Source organism: Papaver somniferum, chromosome 7 (assembly GCF_003573695.1).
Source record: "Papaver somniferum cultivar HN1 chromosome 7, ASM357369v1, whole genome shotgun sequence".
NCBI lineage: Eukaryota > Viridiplantae > Streptophyta > Magnoliopsida > Ranunculales > Papaveraceae > Papaver > Papaver somniferum.
The window spans coordinates 249,927,330-249,934,728 of record NC_039364.1 but is presented as its reverse complement, the minus strand read 5'-3'; the positions used below and the strand labels follow the sequence as shown (position 1 = coordinate 249,934,728).

The following is a 7,399-nucleotide window of genomic DNA, read 5'->3' as shown; positions in this document are numbered from 1 at the left end:
ATCACAGGTTGTGCGTTAAGATCAATCACTTAGAATGTCCAACCTTGGGTTGTTGATTTACATTGATTGGCACTTGAACATTGGTCTTTGGTACCGTTCAAGTTACTCCTCTTATTCAATCGGGCTCGCAGATTTCTATTTGCTGATTGCGGATTGAATTAAGAGTTATAGATATTAAACTCTTTGATATACTTTACTCTAGATTGAGTCTGACTGTCTAGTTGATTCTCTAGAAAGTATATTGGAGTAAGTCCTCTCAGATTGCCAAACGAATTGTTGGGTGTGGTTGTTAGACCCCCGCATTTTCATGTTCGTCGATGAACGTCTTGGTGCGACGGTATAACACAATATATTCCTTGTGGTGAATGAACATTGTTTCCCCATTACGAATTCTCCATAACCCTTTGAACCGTTCGAGCTGAAATTCAATGAATGTATAAATGTAAGTATCCGGGGAAAAAAAGGGACTTTAGTATAAAATTATGGGATTACTCACCTTTTCCCTTAGAGGAGCACGAGGATGATGGTCGTTGTGAGACCCGTATTTTTTTTATAATATTTTTAAAACCTAAAATCGGTAAAATCCAACACGTGTAGTGTTGGGCGCGTATTTCTGAATTTGGGAGTCCGTAATTAAATTTGAAGTAATAAATATAAAGGCTAGCTCTTATCTTTGTGGAGTGGTTGGGAATAAGAATTGTCTTTTAGTAATCCCCTTATCAATTTTAGAATGGTAATTAGGACATGGACTATTTTGCAAAAGGATTAAAAGAGTGTAAAACAAAATTTAAGGTTTGACCAAATTTATTCTCTCTCCTATTTACTATTCCTTTTTGGTTTTGTATTATATATAAAAAACTTTTTTTGGAACCCTAGCTAGAAACCTAACCATCATTTTCTTCTTTATCTCTCTCCCTCTCTGATTTTCTCTAGATTTCTACAAAACAAATTAAAAAAAAATATATATATTACTCCATTGATTTCTCGGGAAGCGTGTTGATTGCATCAAGGTCTTGGATTTGCTATTTTGAGGTAGGAATTTTGCCTAATATCAAACTAAAATATATTTTAGCATTATTTCTCCTAAATTGATTTGATTTATCGCTTGACAATTTTGATTAGAATGATATAGTTGGTTGCCTTCTGATCTAGTCTTAAGATTTCTGTCCAGGACTTGGGTGACATAATTTTACGAACCCTTAATCTTCTGCTTTTCGGTATTGTATTGATCACATAGTTTTTCTTATACAGATGTGGATTCAATGGTGTCCCTGGCTCAATATTATTTTCAAACTAGATCTTTGTCTTCTTTTGCATTGAACTAGTGTTTTAACGTCTTGCGGAATGAAAAAAATACATAGTTATTTATCTGTCATAAAATGTACTAATTTATATGGAAAATGGGAAAATCCCCGTCTTGTTTTATTCCTACCAAAATTATTGATGCACCATTCATTGTCGCACAGTTTTCACCCACTTACGGAAAATAGTGGAGGACTTTAATTTCTTTTGCAAAATGAAACAAAACAAGTCACAGCCACTTTCAGTTTCATAAACAAATAGTTTGTCAGCCGTCATTTTTTGTGCACCTACTTGAGAAAGATTTCAAATTAATTAGTCCCCTTTTGATTCGACAAATCCATGTCTCTGGCTTCGTGTTTAAATACGAACTAGTTTTCAGCATAGCACTAAGCCATTTTGAGATGTCCTCTGTTTTTGAAAAAAATAGATTATCATCCCAGTTTTCTTTGCTTATGAAAAGGTTTATCCCATTTCAATCTCCTCTAGTCCTCCCATATAATTCTTTTGTAACTAGGACAGCCAAGTCCCCTTCTAGTACCCCCTGTTCTTCCCTAAAACATTAAAAGTAGATATTTTGTGCATCTTGTTTGGATATATTTTAAGTTATTTAAAAAGTAAATGTTTTTCCGGCATTGTTGGTCCGGAGGTGTACGTTGGATATTATTCTTGAAATTTAGAAATACATTGTGTTATTATAATATAGATTATATAAGTGCATTAGTGTTAAGTTTGGTTGTGCTACATTGATTAAGACTCATAGATTCTAAAAATATTTTTGGTGCTTTCACGCGAATATATTGAAGATAGTGATTAGAAAAGAATTTATAGATGAATAAATATCTATGCTACTGAAATGTCAGGTCTTTATGGCATCCCACCACTGGTGGCTATCCTGGGAAGACTTTTCGGGGAACAATATGGTTTGTTTATCGGAATAACTCTGACAATTAGATTAAAAATCTAAAATTTTAAATTGAAACTTTTGAGTAAGAAAATGTTGATTATTTGTGGCTGAAATTGGCGTAAGTATTATCACGAATTTTTATGATTTTAATTGTTATATTTGTTGCATTTGTTTTGATTTTCGATGCACTCTATTATTTTTGGTAACTTCCTACTGGGCTGTGGTTTGCTCACTCCTTTCCTCCCTTTCCACAGAGAACGAAGAAAGACTAGCCGCAAAAGAAACAAATATGTATCATGGGGATTTGGGTATTGCGTTTTGGATTTTATTGAGCTGTTGGTTTGTTTAAATTTTATACTTTGATTTTGTAATTAGTATTTTATATTTTCTTTTGTAATTTTAAAAGTAATATTATATTTCGTCTAAAATTTAGTTGAGTTTGAATTTAAGATTTTTATTTTTATTTTTCAGATTGTTTTAGAACGAAAAATCTGGTCTTACAAAGTGACGGTCCGTAAATGGGCTTGCTAGCTGGATCGGACCCGACCCAAAAGGTCGAATCCGTGTCCACTGGAAGTCCGAAAATCCGGTCTGTCACAGTCGTACACCATATTTCTAACTATAACGTATTCTCGCATTGCACTTTTTATGTAGTTGAATCGAAACGCTAGATCTCTCCATTTTCGGTTATTAGGATTTGTCGTGCGTCCATAAAAGAATTCTTTAACTCTCTTCCAAAACATTGAATAGATTTCATTGGGACGTTCACAGAAAGTGCTAACGAAAGATTTTACGAGATCCATATCTTCGTCCGGTTCCCATGCTACCATTGCCATTGATATCTCACTTTGTAATGAAAATAGGGATTATTACTCGCTAATTAAAAGTTATGGAAGATGTAGATGGAATGAAATTTGGAGGTTTGGGAAATTTTTAGAATAGCAATGGGTTGTATTATATAAAAGAATACTCCAACGGTCATATATTTTGAAATCCACAACCAAGGTCGTTAAGTTCATAACTTACAAAAGTGACGACCCTTACACTTGAGTTGGTAACATCTTTGAATAACATACATTTTAAAGAGTCGTTATTACATAACTCTTTTGTGTGAGCACTCTTTAGTGCATAGTTGGTCTAACTTAGATCTTACTACCATTACTGCTTCGATATGATAAAACGACCCTCCTCTCCATTTGGTATATGCATCCTGGGCCGCACACCTATCCCCTCCGTTCCTAGCGAGAAACTCGTTGTACTTGGTGCACAATTTCATAACGTGAATCGTCCTATCACGAATGTGGGACGGTTGATAATCATAGTGTAGTTTCTTGTTGTAATTAACGAAATGACTCCAACCAAATTGACTTAAAAATATACTCTCATGTTGATGTTCTTCGGGAAAATCTTTGACGATGTAATAACTTTTAACCCATTCGGTCTCTTCCTCGACTTGCTTGAATACTTCCCGGAGATGGGATTGTTCTTCGCCTTGTTTTTTGGCCTCGCGCATCTCTTCTTCTTCCTTCGTAGGACATGATGATGGAGTGAATAGTTTTTTAGTAGGTCGCATGCTTCTTTTGCATATTTCTTCTTCCATTGCCAATATTGATTTGGTTGGTCGCTTGCATCTTCTAAGTATGTTTTCAATTGAATTGTTATTTGATGATGGACTTGACACTGAAAAAATGATTTACTTTAATTGTTTTCGGTTGTATTTGATAGTTGATGATGGAATCTTTATATAGAAAATATCCCAACGACTCATTTTTTTTGGGAAAAGTGTATACAGAAATAGTCGTTGAAGACAATACATGGAAGAGTTGTTAATTTTTATTTTATACCAATAACGACTCTAAGCGAAAAAAAACATCCAGGAGATCAAAAAAATTTGGTATGAAAGAGTCGGTAGATATTAGAGTACCCAAATTGACGACTCTACATGCAGTTATTGCAGAATTTGAAATTCAAATATACGTTTGATTCCTATGAGCAGTTATTGTTTTTTTTTGGAAAAAAGTAACGGTTTTTTTTCAAAATAAACTAGACGCTGGGTCTTTTTTTCCTATAAAAGGAGACCTATCCCTTTCAGATTTATTCACTCATCACTTTCAATCTTCCCAAATCAGTCACCCTTCACTTTCAAACACTAAAAATGGCTCAAACTCCCTTCAATAATCAAGAAGATGTTGTTATTTTTAGAGCACACATCATGGTCACGAAGCACGACTTTGAAAGAGCGCACTGGGTCGCCAGTAACCACGACCAAACCAGAGATCCGTACCTTAACATGGATCAAACATCCAATGCTTGGTGGAAACGTGTATTTACGATTTTTAAAGCACTAAACGGAAATCATTATAGAAGGACGCTCCAGCAGATAAGGGAAAGATACGATTATTTATACAATGAATGCGTAGTGCTGAGAGACGAATTGAAAGCTCGGGTTGATGCTCTTCCCAACGAACCTCGAATGGATAAAGTAAGTTTGTGAATCAATAGGCCGTTCATCAAAAAATATTTCTTTGGTTATTTTTATTCAACAACGCTAACTTATAAAAAAAAATGTTTTTCCAGTACTCTTTGGGTCGCAGCCAATACGAATTAAAGTACGACAAGGAGTTTTTGCATGAGGACTGCTATCATCTCTTGGGGGAAAGTGAATGGAAAATCGCCGCATATGATTAAACTCGTTTAGGTTTTCAAGTGCAGTGTATTGAACTATTTTATGTCTTTTCCTTCTATTTCATTTCATAGTACATGTATTTTTTTTCGGATTCAATAAAATGAGTTAAAATTTTTATTCTCTAAACATTCGCAAAACATGTCGTCAGGGTTTGTAAATATACGAGTGACGATGCTAAAGATTATTTGAAATATTTGGTATGAGTCGTCACTTTTAGAGAAAGTCATATTAACGACTCTAAATGTCACTTAACACAGAGACTTTTTGATAATAGAGTCGTCAGCCGATAAACATAAAAAAAGACGACTTTTTTGATCTGCAAGAGTCGTCACTTTGTTAATATGTCTCGTAACAACCCATTAGCAGTTAATGTGAATTTTGAATTTACCCAATGTGATTGAGTCGAGCAACGATTAAAAATTCAAAAAAATGATTGTTGGGTCGTTAATTTCTCTAAATAGAGACCCATATCTCACCCCTTCTTCACTCAAACCACAATTCTCAACCTTCACATTCATTTATCATCCAAGAGCAAAAAGAAAAGGAAACACGTTGGATACTCCCTACACTTCCGAAGAGACTTGCGCCATTGCGAGAACTTGGTTGACACTCAAAAACCACTTTGAAGATCTAGGAAAAGACATTGATCAAACATCCGATGCTTGGTGTAACCGTGTATTCATCGTTTTTGTGGCGTTAGACGGAAATTGTAACTCAAGGTCTTTGAAACTCGTCAAGGAATGGTTCGAGGAGATATTCGTAGAATGTGAAGCTTTCAAAAGAGAATTGAAAGCCGTAAGGGAAGCGTTACCTAATATGTTGGGTGCTATAAGAGTAAGTATTTAAACAAGAGGTAAAACTAATCCAAAGCTTTGAATGAAACTAACTGAGTATATTATTTTTGTTTTGCGTTTTCAGTTGGGGAAGGCGTATGCCCGATACGTGGTGCTTCGTAGAAAAAAGTTTGAGTTCCACGATTGCTACCTCATCTTGGAAGGCACTACCTATAATTACAACGTTTATGGTTAAGTGTTTAAGTGCACCGTTAGTATCTATTGTTTTTCATTTCCTTCAATGCAACGCTATGCAAGATGTAAGCCTTTTACGATTCAATGAAATGATTCTATGAAATCAAAAATTATGATAATTCATGGCAGTTTATATAACTACTGCACCTAACGACTCTAAAAAATATTAGCAATTGCTAGCTAGGATCGTCATTTAATATGACTGCATATATGACGACCCTGAGAGTTATATTTACAAAGAGTTTTTTGTTTTACAGTCGTCTAGGTGTAAACAAAACAAACTAACGACTCTAAGTGACCTAGCTAAAAGAGTCGCCCCTGTTTATCACACCACCTTAACGATTTTTCATAACCTGGAAAAGTTGCAGGTTTGAGTCGTCATTTTTAGTGTCAATATACTGACGACCTTAGAGAGTCGTTTGGGTATACACCCCCCGACTATGATGACCTTTACACTGAGTTGTTCCATAGTGTGGATGATTCGACCACTTGGAGAAACAAACAGACAAATCGAAGGGTATAAGATGTTTACCTGATTGTTTTGAGCTCCGGGTTCTTCATTTTGAGGGTTGGTTCTTTCATTTTGAGCAATGAGATCTTTATTTGCACCATTATTCATGGCCTCCTCTACTAACATGTCTTCATCATACATCCAATCCAAATGGGAATGCAACATAATCTCACCATCAACACAATCATGTTTGTTATTTGAAGCTTCACCAACATCATTTCCTCCACTAGAATCTCTCATTTCAAATAACCCTAACTTTTCCCCCAAAAACTCAACTTCTCCTTCTCCACAACACAAAAACACAATTTTTCTTTTATCAAAATTTTATCCCTAAATCTGATTTTAATCTAACTAAACTAATTAACAACTTAATTAACTTAATTAACACTAATGATTTAGGGGTAGTTTAGGCATTTAAAAAATTGGGATAAGGGATAACCACGAATTGCTATTTCATGACCCTTTTTGTCCTGTAGTGTGAGACCCCTAATTGTTTTTTGGGGCCCCCAATTAAGCGAGGCAAATTAATTGAGATTGTTGTAATTTGAACAATTCTTAAGGCAAGGAGGAAAGGGGAGTATACTTAAGTATTTTTTACAACTATACCCTTATGGATAATAACTAGTAAAACTTAGAAAATGATTTATCTCTTAAACTATACCACGGTTTTTCGTACATTTTTTACCGTTGAAAAACATTTTAAAACATCTACGTAACGAATATAAACATGACTATCAAATTATACATATTTTTTATAGTGACAATAATCAATTAAAAGGGTAGTTTTAGAGATATCTCCTTGATTAGTGAAATAGCTCAATTATTTATGGGACAAAACTTAAAACCAAATAGCTCAATTAATTTGGGATGGAGGGAGTATATATATATATATTTTTTGATGGAAAGAGGAAGATACCCCTGATTTTCTTTTTTTTTTTTTTATTTAAAATACTAAGTTACAAAATTAC

General features: G+C 34.4%; 1 long non-coding RNA gene across 1 annotated transcript; it reads left to right on the top strand.

Moving 5' to 3' along the window:
* The first annotated feature begins 906 nt into the window (after positions 1 to 906).
* LOC113293817 lies at positions 907 to 2,542 on the top strand. The gene is made up of 3 exons (XR_003332586.1): positions 907 to 1,032; positions 2,163 to 2,222; positions 2,461 to 2,542. It is a non-coding gene; the product is annotated as an uncharacterized LOC113293817 (long non-coding RNA).
* The last annotated feature ends 4,857 nt before the right edge of the window (positions 2,543 to 7,399 follow it).